This window comes from Lonchura striata, chromosome 14 (assembly GCF_046129695.1).
Source record: "Lonchura striata isolate bLonStr1 chromosome 14, bLonStr1.mat, whole genome shotgun sequence".
Taxonomy (NCBI): Eukaryota; Metazoa; Chordata; class Aves; order Passeriformes; family Estrildidae; genus Lonchura; species Lonchura striata.
In genome coordinates this window covers 12,723,595-12,748,113 of record NC_134616.1, presented here as the reverse complement: position 1 = coordinate 12,748,113, position 24,519 = coordinate 12,723,595, and the positions used below count along the sequence as shown (strand labels likewise).

The 24,519-nt window shown below is 38.9% G+C and overlaps 1 protein-coding gene across 2 annotated transcripts in view; it reads left to right on the top strand.

Annotated features, from left to right (window-relative positions):
* Nucleotides 1–24,519, top strand: part of MAMLD1 (mastermind like domain containing 1) — a 249,775-nt gene that overhangs the window by 70,519 nt on the left and 154,737 nt on the right. For both annotated transcript variants that reach the window (XM_077786557.1, XM_077786558.1), the window contains exon 3: nucleotides 4,180–4,307. The gene's annotated coding sequence lies outside the window, so the exon portion shown is untranslated. The remainder of the gene's footprint in view (nucleotides 1–4,179; nucleotides 4,308–24,519) is intronic.

Below are 24,519 nucleotides of genomic sequence, written 5' to 3'. Positions count from 1 at the left end.
CATCATTGCAGATGCTGATTGGGACAATCTGACTGACTAATTGTAATAACATACATTTTTTCAGATCAGTAGAAATCTTACATTAAAAATAATGTGAGATTCCTATCATCAAAGCCTTAGAGTTATACATTATCTTTAGAAGAACACTAATTTGTATGTTTATTTTCATTCATAAGGAAATGTATAATCAATTCTTTCTACCCTGTTCATTTTAATTAGGTAAACGTTTGGATCTATATTAATTATGTCTAACTCTTTAATTGTATTAGATATGATCTAAACACTGCACAATCTTGTTCATTGGAACATCTATTTAATGAAATTTCTTGTTATCCAAAACTTGGACTATGTGTCCCAATATGCATAATATGTATTGGAAATTCATTATTTATGGGTAGCATATCCCCTTCTGATCAGGGTTATAGGAGTTAAAAAACATTTTACACACCAAGTATCCTATTCAGCTTGAATTCTGCCCTGAATAGAGCATTCTTTAATTTTCAGTCAATAATGAAATTTTTTAGTATCTGTTATGCTCTTTATTTATCACTTCGTTCCTCTTCTATTCCTTGTCACCTGGTCATCAGTCAGTACCAGAACCTGGCCTTCAGATTGCAAAGCTAATATTTTACTAAAATCATTGGCAAATAAAAGGAGAATTACAAGAACACTGCTACTTGTGTCAGTGGCAACTGCTAGTGTGCAAGTCATTTCTGTCCATGTGGATCATACCAAAGAAATTCAGACATGAGACAGGGTCACATTATACTTTTGAATTCATTTGCTATTTCTGTTTTGTCTTTTTCATACCCTTGATCAACAATTTTAAAGAAAGTGATACGTGTATGATTTCAGAAGTTGCACAGCTCATTACCTGCAGTGTAGCTGATAATCTGATTTCAAAGACTTGTTTCTTAAGTTAGCAGATTTTTAGCACAGCCTAAGACACTTCAGGCCCCAGATGTTTGAAAGAATAAAAGAATGAGAGCACTCTTGCCTGCTCCTATTCTGGGGCTCCCCGAGGAGCAGCAGTTATCCTTGAAAGCTTCTGTGCTAATGCAACCACTGGCATGAGGAGGAGCCTGCTCAGCTGCCCCAGGCACAGCAGAGTGAAGGCAGGTTTTCAGAAATGCAGGGAGATAAGGCGATGGCAAGGTGCTGGCAGTGATGCTTATCTTAAATTTTAGAGTTCATAAACTCAAAAAACACTTCAACCTTAGTGGATGTTGTAACTGATGTGCACTTTGCAAAATCTATCTAAACTAAAACCACGGAGTTCACTGCAGCTCTAACAAGGACTCACTGAAGCCAGGAGATGAGGTCACTTGAAAAAACAAAAGAATTTAAGTAGACTTGTGCCTTATGAAAGCAGGGAGCAAACTATAAAAGATCAGTTTTAAATCTGCAGCTAAATTAAGTAGGAAACTACAGTTTGCCAGTGATGGGCTCTCCTGAATCCAGGCTTGTCACTGTGGTGAAGAGGCTCTTCCTCAGAGGACAAACACCCATAGAGTTAAAGGAGAATGGGTTTGTGGCTGGCCACGTGAGCTTTTGCTAAAATACCAGTTCAAGCACAGAAGCCTGACCTATGACTTTTTCTGTGAGTGTTTTTGAGGCAAAGTCATGCATATTCTGTGATGAATGGAACCTGAAATATAGAGGCTCAGCATTGCTACTAGCAGTGAAGTGCCTGACTATAAATAGTGTATTTCAGTAGATTTTAATCCTGAGAAACAGCATTTATCTCATGACAGCCCCTTCTCTTCTTTTCTACTTGTGTAAATTGCTTCCTTCAAGATCTATTCAAACAGATACACAAACACATTGACTTCTTAAGTGACAATTATGGTAATGTAAACAATATTACAAATGATAGAACATATTAAGAAATACATACATCCTCATCAAATGCTGAGATTTTTAATAACCTGCTCTTGCTATACTTTCATTGTAGTCATTCACTGTAGTCTCACCTGTTTTACCTGTTGCTTTTTTACTGTCATAGAATTGCAAACTTTAATTATGCTTTGGTCTTCAAGCGTACCATGTTATGCCACGCACACTGAAGGCATGGCACATGAGCAGAGCCCAGTCCTTCTGCATATTTATACATATGTCAGCCTTTAAACATGTAAGCTTTGTGCTGACTTGCAGTCTACCTTCTCAGATGATGTCTTAACCTCTTTGCTTGACTGTGCTCTGAGTTTGTGAAATTTATGCCTCCTGGTGAGAAAAGAAACCAAAGGCTTGGGTGACATTGACACATCTGTCGTGCAAATACTGCCTGTACCTGTGAGCTGCCTGTGCTATTGGATCTCCTGCCTTGATATGAATGTCTTTTTAGGTGCCCTAGCTGAGAAGCAACTTAGAATTGTAAGGTAGTGCTATTGAAACCAAAAAAAGATATAAATTGGGTGTCTTGTCAGCTAATAGCTCTTGCTTTAATGACAGTAAAGCCTGCTGACACGTGTGGTCGTGGCAGGAAGGCTCTGCAGTGTGAATGGAGCAGCTGCTGCTGATCAGGGAGGGAAATCAATGACTCAGCATTCATCAGAAGCATCCTCCTGCTGGTCACCACTGCCAAGTGCCGACTCATCGATTTTCCTCCCTGCTAGGCGAAGACTGCTCTATTTTCTGTACAGCAAGCTCTAAAATGTTTCCACTGCACTGTGTGCAGCTGTCAGCTCCCATTGGTGGGTCTCAGTAGGAGCACCCCAACACATGAATTGCACTGGGGCTGGGGCATAAATCTCAAATTCGCCCAATGTAGTTTTTTCAAAGTGCCTGAAGCTCAGGATGTGTGAATCTACAAATCATCCTATCTACCCCGATCAGCACAAATGAGGTATCCTGCTTGCCATAAGCTCACTAAATATTTTTTCTTGTGAAGTGGCAAATGGAACACAATATGTATGGCTCACAGATTCACAGTCACTGAAACAAATCCAACAGCATGCAGTTGTCATCAAGAAATATGTCTAGGAAAACCTCTCTAGTCACACAGCTTCGGCACAGCATTTGAGTACCAGGCAGTCCTTCGATATTCAGCCAAAGAGATTGCCACATATATAGTGCACATGAGGAGTGCTGCCCTTTGATTTCTCCTTTTAAAAGAAATAATCCTTGCAGCTGTTCTCCATTGTCCTTCAGTCTTGAATATCTTCTTTATTTAAAGGGACCCTGGAAAACAAAAATAGAGTCAGAAAGGGGTCTTTGTCTGCCAGTATTAAAATCTTGTGAGTCATGTTTTCCCAAATCTTTCATAAAATTCAGTCAAAATTCAGCTCACAGCTTCAACTTCAGAGATGCTGTGAAGGTAACTACAAACAATGATACTCATTTACAATTTGAAAAACTCATTTACCCTAAAATGTGTGATATATTCACATACGTCTCTTTTCCGTTCCATTTACAAAGAGCAACAGAATTGTGGCGTTGAACAATAAAGCTTGAAAGCTTTCAGTTCCATTCCATTTTGAAGATGCAAATGAGACAAGTTCTGAAATCTGCAACCCAGCTTCTACTTGCTGATTTCAATCTAAGAAATAGCACGTTGCCTAGAATACCTACAGAAACAGAAGATTTACTGAAAAATCTTGCTATATTAGAGTTGCAAATATTTTCAGACCTGTAACATCACTGTTTTCTTCAGAAACAAGGAAATATGCAAATCAGTTGTTATTTATAATAGCTGCTGCTTGCTATGTTTGTAAAATAATTATATTTACCAGTTAATTGACCTTGTGTGCACAATAGGGACAAAAATAAAGAAATGATGCATGAAAATTCAGAGTACCACTGAATTGGATTGGTTTGGAAAAATATATTAACTGTTAATTTTCAAAAATAGCAAGCAATTAATTGCTGCTGTAATGAACGTTTCTGTTTTTCTCTGGCAACCATACCATGTTAACATAATACATCGCAAGTCAAGGCAGACTACTTGATTGCAGTGTTTGCACTGAAGCAAGTGCAGCTTTGGTTTAATGTTAAATTTTCATCTCAAATGTTCCTACAGGAATGCAGATGTTGTCATATTTGTTGGTCTTGTTAAGATCTCTGTCATGCGAGTGCCAGTGCGTGTAGTAACACCTAATAAATTATGTAAAGTGTTGCAGTGTACTGCACTTGTATGGCCATTTCAATATACTGTAATTGTTTTCCACACTTCCCCCACAGGTTAGTCTGGCTTCCAGCAGAGGCAGAAGTGAATAACAAGCCAATCAACGTGCTAAATATTGAACAGAGCAGCTCAGCACACAGCCATCAGCCAAACGGGAGATTAGCATGTGGCTGCGGACAGGACGGTGAGTCTGTGCTCGGCTCTCCCAGTATCTTCTGAATCACATTTCTGTTGTTTACTGGTCAAAATGAGCTATTCCTCATGTCAGCACTGATGATTAATACAGTGACAGAAACAGGGCCAGGTTGTGTTCATTGCCAAGTACCAGTGAGGGTCTTCATTGTGCCTGTTTGGAGCTTTGGAACTTAGCCAGAGGGAATAAGTGTGAGCCTCCAGGCTTGATCCAGGATGGGAAAAGCAGGTAATGTGGAGATATGGCCTGGTGATGCTGAGTGGCTCCTGCAGTGTTCAGCATTTAGGACCTTACTCTGACACGTAAAGGCACTTGGTCTGGCTGTACGTGAGGAAGCTGGATCCCATTACAGCATGTGATTCTGCCATGCCCAGGTGGTACATTCCCTTTTACTTCAGTAGATTTGACTTGAGGAACCCATTGTCCAAAGACATGGAGTTTGTGGCTCTAAGAGTTTTCTGTTGAACAAACCCAGGTATGTTATTTACAGCGGTACTTGGAGGATCTGCTTTTGGAAGGTGTTCTGACCTTTGCCTTTCGAGCCCACGGAGTGGGAGCCTGCCTGCACAAGGGAGCTCTGACTAGTGGGGAGAGCTGGCACTGACAACTGAGCTGAGGCCACTGGGCTCCCTCTGGATAGGCCATGCTTCAAAGATTTTAGAAGGTGGCAAATTTCAGCCTGTGGGGTGTTTAACCGGTGATTTGAAAATGAAAGCCCCTGAATTACATCACAAATCCTCTGAGGCATCCAGCACTTTTCTTTTTATTCAACATGTTTTTAACTCAGTTTTGTAGGATCTCTGGAATTCATATTAGCTACCATAAGACTCGATGGATGGCTGCCCATAATTTGGCTCACTTCTCAAACAGTCAGGTATCTACGAGTTGGGAAGCATGGATTTTTGCCTATGTAGGTTGGTGCCTTTCTGTGAAACAAGTGGAATGTTTTTGCTGTATCTTTTCCAGAAATTAATATTTTACAATCCTCCTCTAGTGCCAGAATACCCTTATGAAAGCAGCCAACCTGTGCTAATGATTGTTTAAGAATAAAATGGGGGAAAAAATGAACACAGGAACTTATCTTCTCTGAATTTATGGCATTGCAGTCCTTCCCATGGCAACACAGATAGTCAGATGGTTCAGTAGCAAAGTACAAGCAGGAAGAAAAGGCAAACAATGACAGAGAGGAAAAAAAAAAGGGAAAGAAAGCAATGTGATTTTCTATTAGACTAGCTTTCTATTAGACTAGCTTGTCTGAAACATATACAGAAAGCCCTTTAATATCCCATTATACTTCAGTATACTGAAGCATTCAGGTCTAATACTATTACTGATAAAGAAACCAAAAGCATATTTACAGAGACTGAATGTCTATAAAGAGCAGATCAAGCAAGTCTCTTGAGAGAAGAAAGTCCCATATCAGATTATTGTGTGAAAAAAATAGCATGCTCATCTCAATTACAGCACCAGTTTGGTTTATTTAAAAAGGAAGTAATTCTGGGTTTATATCATAAAATCAGGTTTTTTAAGCCTGTAAACATCCAATAAATTAAATTTTTAGATAAGATCCATTTTGCAAAAAGCTATTTATGAAAAGCTTCAAATAATAATTAGAGAGGATTTAATAACCTAATCACTAACTAATGCTAGCACACAGTAAGTACACTGAATTAGATCCTTTTGTGGAGTGACTGTTTTACCTCTTCTCATTGGCAGCTTATTATAAAATGTAAGTTGCTCAAGCCTATAATTCCTAGACCAGTGAAGGTATGTAGCATAAAAATTCTGATTGTAGTCTCTTGAGTTAGTAAGTAAAAAATCTTTGAAAATGTTTGTCAGGATAACAGTCTAGCTGAACCTAGTGCAAAAGTAAAATACAATGTTATACTGTAAATTTATGAATATGGACATCTGAAACATAAAAGAAAGTTACGCTGCTTAGCATAAACATAAATTAAATATTGTCAGTATAGCATGGAATATTAAATCTTTTCCTTTAAAACTAAATGCATATTTTGGCTTAACTGTAGTGCTCTGCTAAACATTGTAGGTATTCTACTAAAGTTAATATGAGTCCTTTTGTTTATTTAATGCATGTTGAGCCAGACTGTGGAATTAATTTCATTCCTGGTCATCCAATTTACCTGTGAATGAAAATGAGTGAAATGGCACCATGAGCCTGGCAAAAGAGAGAGAGAGAAGTGATGGTCTAAAATCAGAAGCATAACACAGTATAAGTTGTATCCCTTAGAATTAAAACTACCACTTTACTACTTGAATCTTTTCTAGTGAGATTTAATTTAATCTTTAAGAACTTCGGGGCAGGTTAATGAAGGTCTACTTGCATAATAGACACAACATATTTAAAATGGGTCAAACAAAAACCCTTGACAGGCCATTGCAATACTTTGGGACTTTAAAATCCTGAACCAAACTTATGTTACCAATGCTTGGCCATTGTTGCTCTTAGCACCGATGCTCCCGGTGTTCGCTCCTGAGTGTTCTGTCGTATCTGTCTGCTGGTCACAAGCACCAGACACAGCACACTGAAACACAGCACACCAGGGCAGCAGCACACCCTGGACACACTCAAGCTACATTTTGCTGTGTATACTGAAATACAGGAGAGCACTGAAGTAGCTAAGAGAAGGCAGAAGAGGAAACGTACAAATACAGTCAAGTAGAACTGTATATTTACATATGCAGATTAGGGAGCAGATTCCTTGTGTTGGAACTGTCCTCAAGGAAGAAAAATAAAGATTAAAAACTGCCAGATCAACCACGCAATCACTTCCATAGGTACTCTTCTGTTTCTGAATGGAAAAGTTTTCACTGAAGTTAACTAGAGTGATACAGTCACAAAGATCTGGCTCTTAAGAGCTCCAAGTGGTGTGTGCCCTTCAAATCCCACCTGAAAGGCAGTCAGGTACCTATAATGAGAAAGTGAAAAATGAGAGAGGATTTTTAGGTTTTCAACAAAAGAATTTTAAAATATGTGTGTATATATATGCCTGACAAAAAATTAGCCTTTAAAACCCTATGTAATTGCATGCATTGTATTTGTGGAAGTGTCATATTGCCACTGCATTGCTATTAAAATGCAAAGCAAGTGCAAGCATGTCTTGTTTATTAAACCACTAAAAAAAGTTCCGACAGTGTTATGACTTCAGTTTTCAAAGCATATAAATGGGCAGGGTAAAAAAGGAGGAGGAATCAGAAACCAAACTCTCAGTTTACTCTTTCATGCCTCATTATTGGAACATGCAGGGTGGAATATGTAGTCCTTTGAGACGTCTGCAATAATAATCTTAAGATTTAGAATAAATGATCTCAAAGTACATTGCAAATTTAACAGTTTGATATCAACTTAAGCACAAGATGATTACAGCTATAGCTGAGATTTCCTAGGCAAAAGGCTTACAGAAAGGGAAGAACACGTTCTTTTTTTCCCCTAAGAAAAGGGAAAGGAATCATAGGTGTGCAGGGTGTAATTATGCAGGCTGAAATGAGGCCAGTTCACTACAGCTAATTCCTTATTCTTTACAAAAAGTGCTGCAGATGATTAGATTGTCAGTTTCAAATATCATCTGCAAGGTGGCAGCTCCAGCAGCTTATCCAACAGTGTCTAATTTTCAGAGCATGGGATAAAAATGGACAGGGCAATGTGCAGCATTTGTCCTCAGTTTTTTGTGACCCCATGTTCCACATCAGTGGAGCTGGAGATCCAAGGCCTTCTCATTCATGCTTTCAGCTTAAAGTTTCTATTTATTAAATCAGCCCTTCCATTATCATCATTTATGTACTATTCATACATCATTTCTATCTATTGTAGTACCTCTTCCCAGGATTTAAATAACTCTGGCACTGAATAGCTTGTGCAATCTGAACAAATAGTCTTAAACTACCAGAATAGCTTTATCTAAAACATACAAACAGATTAAAGGAAGAACATTGTTTGTGCTCTTTTTTTGTTTTGTGAATAAGAGTTATGCAGGAATAGAGATACTCAGCATTGAGTATGTTCTGGCAATAGACAGATGCAGCCCAGGCAGATGAAAGTTGGTATGACTTCAAAATGAACTCTCTCTGCATGTTCTGGAAATGTTCTCCACTGACCAGTTAATTACAGATAATTACAGATCTTCATATTTTTTATTATATGTAAGATGTTGCTGAAGACCTGATAACCTTGGGCTTATTTTAACTTCTAGCTTTTCTGGGTACTTTTCTGGGTAATATCCTTTACTTAACTGTTTCCTTTCACAATCTTCAGCCAGTCAAATGCTGCAAATCCAGCATCATATCCAGATTTTTAACTTGAAAAACTGCATTGCTACCATTTCTTTGCATCAGAGCTGTTGGTTCTTGTGCAACATCCTAAATCGTTCTGAGATCATGAGATAAAAACAGACCATTGGGAATCCATCAGAGATTAAGCCAGTAACCACACATAATTCTTGCACTCTGAAGTTTCCATTGCAGATGCAGTTTTTGAAAGAATGTAGAAAAAAAATGATGTTTTTAAACTAAAGCCAGGTTGAAAATTGGAAACTCCTCTTCAAAAAGCATAGGTCTGCTGTGTTGGGAGAATTGTTCTAGGAAAGAGTAGATATGGGGAGAGTATGAGTGATGTGCAGGAGGACCTCCTTCATGTCCCTGCTTTTCCTCAACAGCTCTAGGAGAGCTGAGAGGAGGATCTGCTCAGTGCAAGCAGAGGTAGAAGGCACTTCAGCTTGTTATCTCAGATACTAATAGAGTAGAAGGTACAATGTCCATCTCCCTCTCCTTGTGTAATGCCTAAAGAGGTCATCCAGAATTCTGAAAAGTAAAATGGGAAGCACTGGCATCTATGGTCTTTGATATAATGTGTAATGACCCAAGCTGCATGAGCTATAGCAAGCCCTTGCTTATATTAGGTGTGGAAAAGGGAATGAAGAGCAGCTGCTGTTTAGGCTTGTTTTACAATTACATTAGTTTTGTTTCCTTTCAATTTCAAAGTGCATATTGCATGTTGAGTTATGATGAGTATATACTTAAGACAGGAATATTTCTTTCATACCTTTTGTATTTTAGGTAGAAATTTGAAATGGATCATCAGAAATTACTTTTCCAAACCTGTTGGTTTGTTGGCTTCTGACTACAATTCTCAATCCATTTGAGCTTCCTCTTTCTTTTCTTGCACTCTGTTTTGCTGTGTGCTTTTCTGCATTCTGAAATGTTTCCTTTATAAAATTATCCACTTCTGCCTTGATTTCCTTCCTGAAGATGGTTCATAGCATGTAGGAAGTCCAGGTCTGTGTGACAAGGAGAGCCCCTTTCACAACTATGGGTAGGACAGAAGCATTTTTATTGTTTAATCTTTCATTGGAAAGGTGGTAGCACCAGCCAGCACAGTGCAGCTGCCACCTTGGCTCTAAACACTGATGTGGCACTAGTACTATATGTAAGAGTATGTAGCAGGACAAACCTGGTTTATGGTATCTAACACTTGTGTTTACCTGTTGTTGAAAAGCACAAGAATTCATTCTTGCATCTCCTATTAAGAAGTTGTACCACAGTAAGTTGATGCAGGCTGTGCACACCTTCCCTCTCTGGGTAGATGTGGTCAGAGAACAAAGGTTTCCAGTTCCCAGGAGTGCTCAGAACGGAGGCTTGCTAATGCTGTTTGCTTTTTATTGTCGAGTTCTTGTGTCTGTGATTTGGTGGTGTGTGATAATTTCAGGGTGGATGTAGAAACACTCCTTCCCTGGCTCTCTGGAAGCAGGCTGGCAGTATTCAATCCTTATTACATTAGGATGATTCAAGGCTGAGAATACTGATGCCACCCTTCCCCCAGCACTCTGCAGACACACACAGACACATGCACACAGAGTATTATCTCGGTTTGCCTTACTAATGTCATTGTGCAGTATTCCATTTTCCTCTCTCTTCTTGTCCCCAGGGTCTGTAACAAACCCCTGCTGGACCTTTTATCCACCCACTAAGTCCAGATTAATTTATTATACTCCATCTAGTTTTTGAACTGTTCCTTCTAAATGTGTGATGGGGCTTAGGGCTGTGCAAAGGGGATTCAAGGATAAGGGGAGAAAACATCCTCAGGCTGTAGCTTACAGTGAAAGGTTGTGTTACAGTATGAGCACCTCTACTATAATTATGCATAGCCATGGAAGATGATGCAAGAGGAATGACTGATTAGAGCTCATATTTAGCTAAATTAACATCTCAAGTCCATTTTTTTTGTATAAATCTGAGTTCATCATAATCTAAAAGCAAATATTTGCCTTTAATATCTCTTATTTATGCACAGAATACAGTGTACTCTTCATTTCCTTCTTAATTATTATTATTTTTTTAAACAGCTTCCAGGCAGAAAGTCAAAGCCTGCTGTGTTTTATATTATACTCTGCAACTCATTTTCCTGGGTTTTTTTTTAATAAAACATCTAATTAATCCATGTAATCTGAATACTGCCTGTTTAAATTCAACATGCTAGCAAAAGAACTGAATGAAAATACAGCTAATTTGTTATACTATGAAAGTAATGGATAGGTAAAAATATATAGAGATAAAAGGTTGAATGCTTTATGCCCAGTGTGTGAATAGTGACTGAAAACAAATAATAATAACGGTAATTATGAATAGAAAATGTCCGAAAAAAAGGTCTTCAGTGGAGTGAAAATTATTCTCTTCATTGTTGCCATCTCATTTTTGCTCATTGCGTAACATGAGCTGGGGCTGATGATCTTGCATTGGTACCAATAAAACTGCTATTTCTTTTCCATTTGTGTGAAGTCTCAATATGAGGTTTTTACAAGATTCTGATAGAAAGACAGCTTCAAAGGCAGTTGCAACCCAGCCCTCTTTATCTTGGGTTGAACATCATGAATGACTAATTGTGTTAGAAGTTTCTTTATCTCTGTCTGACTCAGCATCTTCCTCTGGGGAAAATACAAACAAGAGGAGCTGGGGCCAATCATGTATTTAGAAATTAAGTGTGTAACTTCAGGTGGCCAAAGCTGCAGTAAAAGAAGGGGATTAGAAAAGTGTGCCTTTGTATGAATTATCACCAGCACATTTTTTAATGGAATGTTTGTCAGGCTTTTGCATGAAATACCAGCAGCTCTTTAACATCTTTAAAGTTATTACCTAGACAATTTCCAGTAATGATGAAGTTTAAAATCAATGTAGGAAATATTACTACAGTAAAAGTAAAAAGATGCCTCCAAATGGTAATGTACAAACTCTCACAAGGGAAAGCTTACTTGCATGTGAAACTTTCCCAGTAGAAGCATTATAAATCATACATAAGTCAGAGTATGAATGAGAAAAAGAAAAGTAACTATCAAGATAAAGTTTAGAACTACTTAAAGTGTTCATGGTTTGGCACAGACAAATTCAAGGAGAAGATGCTTATTAAGCATGGTCAGCAGAAACTTGGCATCTCACAATATCTGAGTGGAAGTCTGGAAGTCCTATTTTTTTGAAAAATGTGTTAGATCCATTTCTTTGTCCTCTTTTGCATCTGCACCAAAATCAGTCATGACACATTACGGCTAATGGAGAGTCAGGACCATTTTTTTTCCTCAGAAAATCTTCACCTTTGAGGCGGAGTGACTTTTGCGTGGTCTTGCTTTTACCTATTTTTGCAATTGAGCCTACCAAAACAGAAAAGGATGTGTGGCTTCCCTTCTGGCATGGGGTTGGTCATTCACATTTAGATGCCAGCATGAAATCTCAGCCCTCTTGTACCAGTGACAAAATCCCAAGAGGCTTAAACAGGAGCAGCAGCTTTCTGATCCCCTTTTTTGTTAACTTCAAGGAACCATTTGTTCTTGGTGGTGGCTATTTGCACTGCAAAAACAAATGGACACATTTTAAACTACCTAGAAATCTCAATGTTATGAAATCACTCAGATTTTTTTCCAGATCTAGTTTTGAAACCATACTATGGCTGCGTTCCTATAAGCAGGATCACTTTGTCTTCATGTTGTACAGAACAGTAACAGGAAGATTGTCTCCATCCTTCTTACAGGGTTTTATAAATTATATGCTGACTGAGATAGAGCAGGTGGCAAAACAAGGACATGAGGGACGTTGGAAAATCAAATAAAAATAAAATAAATGACATTTAGTAGGGAAGGTTGGGCTACGTTTTTCTCAACAATACCACTCTCATTGAGGAGCTGCTAGAGACATATAAGTTCTGCTGTGTAAGTGCAAATGGGACCTTGAACATGGCTGGCTCATGGGTGATAACACAAATAGAACTGGTGACTGCATCCATTTTCCAGGAAATACATACATATTTATACAGTAACACTTTTTTATTAATGCTCAACTCAACATCCACAAGATCATAAAAGCTGCTAATAGTCAGGACTGCAGATACCCAGATTAGATTCTGTTACAGTTGAACCCAAAATGACTAACAGAATATTCCTCTTCAAAGGAAAGCTTTCTATAAGATAATAAAGCCAATAAACTTTACCATGTAGTTTAATTTTTAAATCGCCACCAAATCATGCACAGAATTGTCATAGATGTATCTAAATCTTTCCTGTAGGTGCTTCCATATCTCAATGTCACCATATCTCACCACTGACTGTAAGCTGCCTTCATCTCTGATATGTTTTGTGGCTTGGGAGTTGGAAGATCTCAGTCACCTGCAAGGTGCCTCCACGTGGAGGCTCCAGAAGAGATGACAGAGGACACCAGAATTGTTGTTCGAAAGGTCCCTGTTTAATTTACACAAGGACAGAGGAGTGAATACTAGGCTATTTACAAATTCAGCTGTGCCCTATTTCAGTATGAGACAAAGTCACATTGCATAAAGGTAATGCTGTGTGCCTGATTCAGGCATATCTGACAGTTTCCACCTCTCTGTTCTCAGCTTACTGCTGTGTAAAGCAAATGTTTTACAGGGGTTTGGGTTGTGTGCTCTGCCAAACACAGCAAAGCTGGTAATTCCCCTACAGTGAAGGCATATCCTCTTTTTATATGGTGAGCAGGATGGCAGTTTCCTGGTCTTTAAAGCCCTGAAAGAACAGCTGGCCAAGGCTGTAAAATGGCAGAGGTGCTGGGAATCAGCTATGGTCTGTTCCCAATTGGCAGACTGAGCAGGCTGCCTGCCTGGAAGGGTGATGGGGTTATGGACTGGGAGCTTTTGCAGAAGAGAAGGCAGAGAAAGGCTCCACAACCAGGGATTTCTGGGGTGCTGGGAAGAGCTGAGTATATCTTCCTAACTTGCAGAAGATAAGTAGCCTTGGAAATTGTGTCCTATTCTTGGGCTGAAAATAACAGCTTATTCTAGAGGTTTCTTACAAGAGAAAGCTGGTAGCTGTCCCTGCATGGTCAGCTTATGTGTAAAGTAAAGGCATAGCTATTACCCTGTCTTTGGGTAATTTTGTTATTTTTCTTTTGCAAAGGCAAAGATTCAGCTGCTTTCTTAAATGTTTGCTGGCAGAGGTCTTTGAAACATTTCCACTGCTTAAGAATTTATGAGTTTGACATGCTTTGAGCCCCGGTTTACTTGGAGTCAGACTGATGATTGCATGCAGACTATACCTTTTTAATTTAGCTAACAATCCGAATTCTCGAAGTAGATTATGTTTGAAGTCTTCAACAAATATTTACTAAATGTTTACCATTTGTGTGGGTAGAAAGGCCCTCGGAAAAAACGCTGAGATGATCACTAAAGCTCTAGTGCACTATAAATGAATGAAGACAAATCTGTGCATCTGTTTGAAAGGAAAAGTCTGAAGAGGGTCACCAGTCCTACCAGGAGTCCTCACACAGTAACTGTTCTCCTACTCTTTCCTGCATAAAAGTTCCTGAAACTGGTCACACAGAACAGAACTTTTCAGTGTTTACATCCAGGACCAACTGGGCAGATGTGTTTAGGGATGATTGCTGTTTGCTGATGTGATGTGAGGCATAAACACGGCTCCAACAGCTATTTCTGACTAAACAGGAAACAGCCAAAGCCAGGCCAGCTCCATGCTTTGTTCTTCTGCATTGTGGCACCTTTACTGAGCATAAAGTGTGTCAGATATTGAATGTCATTTTTGAAATTAGTTTTGTTAGAACAGAAATGCAAGTTTGTAGAAAATATAGAAGTTTATCCACATACACACATATTATCTTTTAACACATTTGAAGCTCTATTTTCAGAAGCCTACCTCAAGTGTACCTAATGCAGAGTCTTGCAAATAATCCTGTAAGGCACAGTTGTTTACTAATAATAGATATTCTGTGCAAAGCTGTTTGAAGTGCTGCTTTACAGTCATCTGCTGAATTGAAAAATCCTTTGCAAACAATGTTTTTACATTTCAAGGTAACAGTTAAATTATCTAGACTTGGTATCCCACACTCAAAATTCCTCTTTACACTGGCACAGGGAATACTTATTTTAAGCACATCCAGTAGAATACATATTTTAAATTATATTTTACAGTTCAGTGGTTTCTCTAACCTGAAGATCCCAAAGTGCTTCTCAGATGGAGGTGAAGTTAGCTTAAGAAGAGTCCTGTGAGCACAATTATTCCCACTTTGCATACAGAGAAAATGAGCAATGAAAACGGATGGTTTGTTGAAGGTTGCACACAGTGCTGGCAGTAAGAATAGAACCTGCACTTCTTGCCTCCCACTCCTGTGCTTTAACTATAAAGCTGCTATTAGGCTTTCCACATCATCCTGTGATTGAGAAACTTTCATTGTATCAGTAGAGATTGAGGAATTCTGAGCTAATTAATGCTCTGGCACTTTTCAAACCCTCAGCTGCTCTTTACCTCTGAAAGTTCTGTAGGGTTCGATGACTTGCAGTGATGTGTCTCTGAAGAGACAACAAAGAAAGGCAAATAAAGGATGGGGATTCACTAACCTTGTCTCACAAAGGTAGGGGCTGTAGTCAGAAACATTTGCTTAGGTTTTATAGGCTCCTTATTCTTTTTAAACAGAAGGTGTAAAAGCTTCTCAGAGGGACCCTGTCATGTTAAAATCAGATAATTTGAAAGTTCTTCTTTATCACTGCTGGCTGCACTGCTCTTCCACTGATTACAGTAAATCACCTGAATTCTCTTTTAAAACCCTGCCTTTTCTGTGAAATCAAATTAAAACCCATGATTCCTACATATGCCACAAGGACTCAAGTATTACAAATAATCTGCCAGCTGTTCTTCTAAATAATTAGGGAGGGACATAAGCTGACACTGATCTGGATCAACACATGCTAGAAGTTTGGGTTAAAATTTTTTGGTTCAAATTTGATGACCCACTGTGTGTAGAGTTAACTCTTTTAGCTTTTCTGGTAGTAAGGAAATTAATTGTGAAGACAACAAAGAGGCTAAGCTATTAAGAGTGATGAATTTTGGAGCAAGTCATTTTTTCAGTCCAATTAACAGCACATGGCCTGTCAGTAATGGTTGGGCATCAAGAGCCAGTAAGTTGCAAACAACCAGGAGGACTTAAAAACATTCATCATAAAATTGTAATGTCATCTCAATTCTCACTGTTACTCTCTTCACATGACAAAGGTTTATGTTCTGTTTATGTTTTACTTGGGTATTTTAATATGTTCCAACAACCCCAAAGTGGGTCACAAATATGTATATACCCAAATTATGTAACTTACCATGTTAGAAACAAAATATACAAAACACAAGTTCTTTCTAAAACTAATTTTCTTTTGCGTCAAGCAAAATCATGCCAATATGATGTTTTGAGAACCTAGACCTCTAAATATGACTTTAAAACTATCAATACAAATACATCATTGCAGTAGCTGAATGGTCTAAATGACTAAAAGAAATATATGTCAAAAAATCTATGAGCAAAACAGTGTGAGGAACAGGAATGAAATAACTTTGCAGTGTTAATAGGGTTTAATACATGAAGCATTAAGCACCACTGTAGCATTCATAAAGGAACACGGCTAATGCTTAAACTTGTTTGACATCGGAGCCTTTTTACTACTTATATTCCAACATATTTACAAATTGAGAAGAGGCTTGTTGAATCTTGTTCCACGGTAGACTTCTGAAGTATTCGGACTGGCAGTTTTCAATGACTTCATCTTGGCTGGGATTCAAAGCAGGCCAGCACACGGGGAGGGAGGCATTCAGCTGGACCAGCTGAAACACAAGGGGATAACACACAGGCTTAAAGGGGAAGAGCCCAAAGTCTGGGCTCTTCTTGACATACATCATTAACTATTAATAGAGATTCATTATTTTGTGGATTTGTCACAATTGGCTCTTAGGACAGGGTGTCTACATGCTTTACTAATTATCCCTAACCTGCTTGGAGGCACGTTTGTGAATGACAGTCATTTACTGCCAATTTACATACTTGGGGGAGGGGACTGAGGAGAGAGACTCATGATATAAAAACAGGTTAGAGTTAGTGCATTAATGTTCCCCTCCAGCTCATCCTGTGCCATGGCTTGACACGTCCATCTCTGTCCTAAATAGACCTAACCACTTGCATCCTTCACAAATTACAGGAAAGCTGAACAATTTAATCAAGATTAATTCCTGGGAATAATGTCAGTCATTTTAGAGTGTTTTTAGAAAATGAAATTATATATTTATGATGCAATTCTGATTGACTATTTTATATGAAATGGCAGTGTTTTCTCTTTGCATAAGACACCTTGCAGTGTGTCAGGAAGCATATTCCTAAGGGAATCCTTAAGGGAACACAGACCTCCTGTTTGAATGCATATTCATTTATTATATTCCTTGCCTTGAGGTTTGAAGTAACTTGTCTTACCCAGCAAGAGGGTGGGCAAAGCTCAGAGTATGGGTGTTGGGGTAGTGGCATTAGCCACCCATGGCTAACATGAGGTGTCTTGCCTGACTGTGCTGTGCCATCATCACTGCACTCGCCGTGCTTTGCTTTGTCATCGTTAGGTGGGTGGCTGCTGTGGCAAGATGCTTCTGTTCAATGAATCAATTGTAAAATGAATGTTAGGCTTCTGCAGGGGAAAATTTTGTGCCTCCTTCTGTGACTTCCACCCCCAGACTTTCTCTTCCTAGTCTCCTCTGACATGCTGCAACAGATTTATGAAAATCAAATACTTTAATTGTAAAACTGCCACTTAATTGACAACACACACAGTGCTCAGCTCCTAGAGATCACTCTATTTAGCATTCCTCTTTTTTTGTTCTCTTTCTCCATCTTACCAAGCAAATTTAATATTAAAACACATGCCACAATGTTTATGAGGTAAATGTCAGCATCATAATGAGGTTTAAAGATGTTATTTGAAAACTTTTTCAATATATGTTTTGTCCAGGGCTGGGTTCTTTGGTCAGCTTAGGTGTAGTAGCCCTAACATGGAGATCAGTGAGTTCTTCCTGCAGTACAGAGTTCTCCTGTGGTACCTGGCAGTACCAGCTGCCCCTTCCCAGATCCAGCAGTACAAGGAAGGGTTCTGCTGTATGCAGTATTCAGTGGCTTGAAGCTCCTGAAGGTTTCATATTTGATTATTGCAGCTCTTATTAAGGGTGCTGCTGCTCCTAAATATCAGCCACTGAGCTCCTCATAAGTACTCTTGTCAAATGTACTGCAGTCTGAAAGTGATTTTAGCATGACTGGAGAAAATGTTCTGTCTCCTCTTTGTGAGGGCACAGTGAACAGGATGCTCTGTGGGCAGTGGGGCTGCTGTTGGTATGGGGATGTTTGCAGCATGCCTTTCACTGATAAAGGGGATTTGTTGCTTTTCCAGAGCAGTTCCTACATGGATCTAGGCTGAGCACAGCACAGAAATCTCCAGTTTCCCCTGATGAAGGAGTAGTTGGCCTTATTTGCTGGACACAGAAGGGGCAGTGTCCCATCATGTAGGTCTGTGTCATACATGTCATGAGAATGTTTATAGGCACATGGATGCTGCAGAGGATCACTGTACTGTGGGGAGACTTTGCTCTCCAGATCAGAAGTAGAATAAGCACATTAAAAAAAAAAAAAAAAAAAAAAACAAAAAAAAAAAAAACAGAAAAAGGCAAAATGATGCAAAACAAACCCAAAAAATCCCCAGGCTGGAATGAAGCCTGGCAAGACAGGGTTTGTGCAGAATATGCTGCTTCTGGAGCTTCCCAGGTTACTGCAGAGCATTTCTGAGGGCTGTGATTGTTTTAGATATTGTCTGATATTGATCAGTTTGGAAAGTCTCTCTCACCCTTGCCTCATAAACCTGTGGGAAGAGGGAGTCTCTCCCCAGCAGGAGCACTACAGTGGGCAGCTCTGCCCACTCTTCAGATGCCTTGCACTGTGTGAGACCAGGTTTTCCCTGCACCCACCTCACTGAGGCTGCCTACAGATAAACCAGGGCCTGTTTTAGCTGTGATTTCTAAGTATCTGCCTGGGGGCTATTTATCCCATTTATTCAGAAGTGGCTTCTTTTGAAAAAAGAGGAGGAGGTGAAGAGATACAGCTTCCTAGGTAGTAGTAAAGTGCATGCTGTGTGTGCATGACAATATAGGTCTCCGAGGTTTAGGGGATCTGGAATTATGCCATTTGTCTCACTCTAATTCAAGCATGTGTCTACAAGTGTGCAGTGCAAAATATAGGATAAATGTTGATCATAAAATAAGGGTACTGTATGCAGTATCCTAAACTATCTTATTATTAAATAGACAGTTACTTGCAGAGCACCTTAAAATGTCTGTTTCGTGAAGCTGCTCTTTTCTGTGCACATGTGTATGCATGTTAAGCCAGTAGGATATATTTCTGCTGAGTTGATCTGAGATAACATGTAGTCTTTTACAGCTTTTCAGAATCTTTCCCTCATGTCTGTAAATGTACTTTGCAGTGCTTATAAAATATTGAATCCAGAGTAACAAGCATTTGACTTAAACTTATTTCTGTATGAGAAAAAAGACTCCTCAAAGAGTAAGCATTGTATCTTAAGCATGATTAAACTTAATTTCTTTGTACACTGGAGTGTCTAGAAGAAGGTTTCTGTATTGTGAAGTTTCAAGAGACAGCTGCTGAAATGAGGCTTGACTGGATCACAATTTGAAACAACCTGCATGTTACTGAAAAGAGCAGGCGTGTCTCTGGGCCTGACAGAGACATTCAGTGCAATATATAGGTTAGTTTATTCCGGACAACAGTGCAGTTTGTTGCTACATTATGTTTATTGCCATGGTGTACATGAAATCTCATTGTAAATGTTTTCAAGAAAGGGAATTAATGCTTTTTAGTTACTTGAAGTTCAGTCTCAGCAGGCAAGGCAAATACATCTGTGATACTGGCTTTGGGATCAGACATTTGTATGTCATTTCTGTCAGTTTTAAAGTAAAAAAATATTTTCAGTATGTCATTTATCTTCATTGCTATGTCTACAGTATTGCTCAGCTGTATTGAGCTATGCAAGTGGGTGGGGAAAAAAATTAGAAACTTAGTCATATTCTAAAGATAGCAGACCATTAAGAGAGGAAAGACTTCTGCTGTGTGTCTGATCTCTGCAAGCAACTGAAGCATCCGCTCATAGACTTGGGGGGAAAAAAAGAAAAAAAAAAGAAGAAATAAAAAAAAAAACAGCCCCCAAAGACATTTTATCTGTATGCTTCAGTGCAAAGCAAGTGGTGTATGCTTTTTAGGCATGATTCACAAGGCAGACTCATGTGCAAGTGACTCCAGGTACAGCAGCGGGGGTAGATCTGGATCATGGAAGGCCAGTGCTGAATGTGGGAAAACATCTTCCTCCCACTCTCCAGTAAACAAAGTCAAATCAAAAGGTTCACATTGCAGCTTTATTGTCAACTCAATAAGATACTTGGGCCACACTAAAGGTCCATTTAATTTTTTATTCTTTCTAGAATAGTAGTTAGTACCTGATAGTTAAGGAAGGGTAAGAATGAGGACAGATAGAGACAGACCTGCAAACACCAGTTTGCATTTCTCATGAGTAGAGCAGGATTTGAACCATTGTGCTTAGAGCAGCCACTGGAGTTACTCTGTGACTTTGTCACTCTTTATATATTGCACCTACAACAATCTGTGAAAGTGAACCTCTGCAATTCAGTTCTGTACTGTTCTCTTTGTTCTTTGTTTTAACCTTGCTACTTCATGAGTACACCAACAAATTCTTGGGAGGTGAGGAAAAAAATTGTTCATAGTTGAGTTCTTTGTCTTACATCCTTCCACCTTATCCATTGATTGTTGTAAGTCTTCCACTCTGAAAAATCATAATTCTCTCTGTGTAAAAGGTTTCTCTATACCTTTATGCAGCATTGTTGCCATTCTTGTTACCTTTTCTATACTTAAAAAAAACCCAAACAAACAACAAACCAAGCACAAAAAAACTAACCCACATACAAAAACAAGCTATAAAAACATAAGGAATTATTTGGAAGCAAAGATCATCAGAAAGGGCAGCTTGAAGCAGAAGTTAGAACCAACTCCACAGGTGAAAGATGACAAAAGTATAAGCATGAGAAAAGGTGCTGTCAGGTGCTTGCTTTCAAATCCTAATGATTGGTCAGAAACATGAGAGATACCATAGTGTTTTCTCTTGGCTGACAGAAAATAAGATGCAAAAAGACTGGTGAAGCTCAGGATGGAAGTTATTATCCACCTGCTCTATGAACTTTTCACTTGTTTTGCACTCATGCATTTATATTTATTTCAAATGGGTTGATGGCAGCAGCTGATAAATGAGCTGCTGCCAGTTGTGGTCCATTGTGTTTGTCATCAGTGCAAGTTCACTGTAGTCAGTGATGAAATTTCACCTGCTGTGTGAGAGAAAATAAAATGCACAGTTGTGGTTGTAATTAGGGTTGAAAATCAATAGTAAAAATGTTTTAAAAATGAGAAAGATGGTAAAAGAGAAAATGAGGAGAAAACCATGAAAAGAGAATTAACTGGGGACGGATAGAAACAGTGAATGCAGAAATATATTGGAGGAAATGCAACATTAATCCAAGGTGGAACACCTATGACCACTTTTTGCAAAAGACTTCATTTTGAGTATAAGAAAGAATGTATTTCCTAGTAAAAATCTCTTTTCTTGTGGTGGTATGTGCATGTGCGTGAACAAAAATGGAGCTGCTAATGGTGCCTTCAAGATCCTCACATTTTTTCTGCTTCATTCCCTTAGTGGCCACCATCCTGGAAAATGAAGGACTTGGATGAAACTCACTTTAGAATTCAGGAGGGGATGTACCTGAATTAGTGAGAGAGCAGCATGTCACAGTACAGTTCACAATAAAGAATGCTGCACCTAGTTTGGTTTTGTTTCTTTTTTTTTTTTTTTTCATTTGCTTTAAAACTATTCTCTAATAGCCTTTGAGACAAAGTATCTGGGGGTTTGGATATGACCAGATGGCTGAGCACTGAGTAGTCTTCTTCGAAGTTGCTCATAAAAAGCACCTGTACTAAAAGGGTGGAAAATTGAAAATTCTTGTTGACTCCACAGGGGATGACTTGTATTTGGTTTTGATGGAGTGGAATATCTTTGACTATTGCTGATTATGAAAGGGCTTATTACTGGCTAGGGAGTAGAAAAGGCAAAGCATTTCATTCTCTGCTTTTCTTAGCTTTCACCTCAAGAGCATCAGCTTAGGAAATAGTGTGTCAGAATGTCAAAGAAATGCTCGAGCAGTTTGTTCTTTTTGTTTTATCTTTCTCTAAATATCAAAGACCCTGGTCATAGAAAAGACAGTCTTTCTCTTTAATAAGACTATTTCCAGTACAAAGCTAGTACAATATGACAGGCAAATACAATAACCTTATTAAAGCATCTTCTGTATAACACACAAATGTGTGAAATGTTTTCTCCTCAATAAATAGCCTTCAGTAAGGGATGTGTATTGTGCTTAGGTACTAGACTGCATTCTCATATCACTTTGAAGCTACATCTGCTATATTTTAAGCAGTAACCAACAAAGTATGACGGGATGGCAGAACAGTTTAATATCATGGCCTTTATCTGCCCAGAGTGCACGAAAGCAAAATAAAGAAAATGCCTACCATAGGAGGGGAGAGCATGTTGTTCTATCAGTGCAGACAATTCTGCTCCCATTTGGCACATCAGTGGTATAATACAGAGATAAAAATGAATCTTTGTACAGCGAATTGAATATTTCCTAGAAGCTTTTGTTGGAAATTGTTTCTGATGTTGTTAGCTAAGGAAGATTTACTTTTTGCTTAAGTTATCAGACAGCAGTTTCTCAGTGCACAAATCCACATGAAAGTAACATCTCACGGGTATTGATGAACTTTTTTTGAAGGGACGATAAATCTAACAAACAGCTGACTTTGTAGGGCTTTGAAATATGTCATATTAAGCAAAGGTAAAAAAGTAAGAGATTTTATGTGTTTTTTGCAGATATGTAAAAAGACTAGATGACATCTGATACTGCGTATGCTTGAAAGGGAACAAAATGAGAACAAAAAATGAACAGACAGCTGGTTAGAGCCCAGTTCAGCAAACATTACACACAACGAGCAATGTTTACCTTTGCATCTGGGCATACAGGCTTCTTAAGTCAGGGAAGTCTATGAAAATACTCTTAGAAATAAATAACATCCAGTGGACATACTGTGTCCTGCAGTAATACACCAAATGTGTAAGATGTGGTTAGAGAAGTATTGTAGCTTTCTCATGCTGTTTATGGAAAGCTTGTGGGCTTCTCTGGTTTGCATATCTCAAAAACTCCAGCAGTTATGGAACAGAAACAACTTAAAATCCAAAGTCTCTGTTGACTTGAGTGGGTTCTGGAGCCCTTGGACTCCCGTGTGCAGCTGTGTACACCCCTTGCTCCAGACAGGGTGAAAGGAAATTCTCAAGCTGAGTATGTGTCATCCACAGCACTGCTTAAATGTAGATCTGAGTTGATTCTCAAGTCCCAGCTTGTTCATCAGCAGTGTTGTTTATGCACAAGCCTATGCTGAAGTGTGGATTTAGGCAAAGCTCCAGAGCACACCCAAGGGCAGCAGCCCAACCAGGCTCAGTTCCCCACAGAGAACGAAGCTCCATGGGTCTGTCAGGATGGGTTGGCTCTAGAGAGGGCAGCATGTGCTGCCCACAGCCTGCCCAGCAGCGCTGGCACCCTGCTCTCACTCATCCTGAAGAGCAGGGAAGGTGTGCCACAGCTGGGCTGTTAGCCACGAACGTGGGTGGACAATGTGCACAGCTGCAGTCTCACCATGCTGAACTTCATCTTCTCCCTTCTGGTGGACGTGTGTGGCAGACAACAACTGTGCATCTGCAGGACTGAAGTGCCAGCCCTCTCACTGCACCGCAGGGTCCCCAAGCTGGTTCTCCACTCATCACATGCACTTTTTTTTTGAAAGTAACAGTGGCAATCAGTGAGAAACCCATTTGCTCCACAAAACTCCTACATAGTATGAATTGGTAGTGATTTAATATTTCAGATGGTAATGGTGTGCCTTTACCCTGAATGGGAGAGTAAATGACTTCCTTATAGAAGTAGGTAACCTTTAACATTTACATTTTTTTTAAATGTCAGGATGTAAAACCAATTGGAAGGTTGAAAGAGATGGAAGAAGTATTAGCACTGCATTGTTTACATAATGTACAGAATACAGCGCCCTGTAAAACCTTGATAGAAATCTAAACTCTTTTATTTATGGGAAAATATGTAAATAATTAGCATACCTACAAAATTAATTGCTCAGGCACATCGGGTTGAAATTTGGCTTAAAATTCATGAGGATTTCAAAATAGTATACTTCAATTTTCTATTCTTCTAGCTTTTTATTATTCTGAGATAGTTTTGTCTTATTTTCAGGATTTTTTTTGCACTAGAAGCTCTTGAATGTGATCAGAATTTTAAAGGAAAAATAATTAAGATCACCTACTACAACACTGTGGGATTAGGGTTACAGATTTTGAGCATTACCAATACTACATAGATAATGAAGTTTTGATTTGATTACAAAGACCTGAGATCTGGAAATTAAAATTTACAGAGCAGGAATTAAGTAAAACATATTAATAAAAATACTCAGCAAATGGAAGGATAAGTGCAATCTTCAATAAACCTGAAAAAACACAGGTCCAGCTCCCCAGTGATATAAACTGCCTCAGACCCATGAAACTTTCTTTAGCTGAAGAATTCTGGCTCGGGGACCAGCAGCCTGTCTTGATCCAGTGCAAGAATTTGAGCTATATTTCTGCTTTGGAAAATTACAGTCTGTTATTAGGACCAGCTTAAGGACTTTGTCTCTCTGGAGC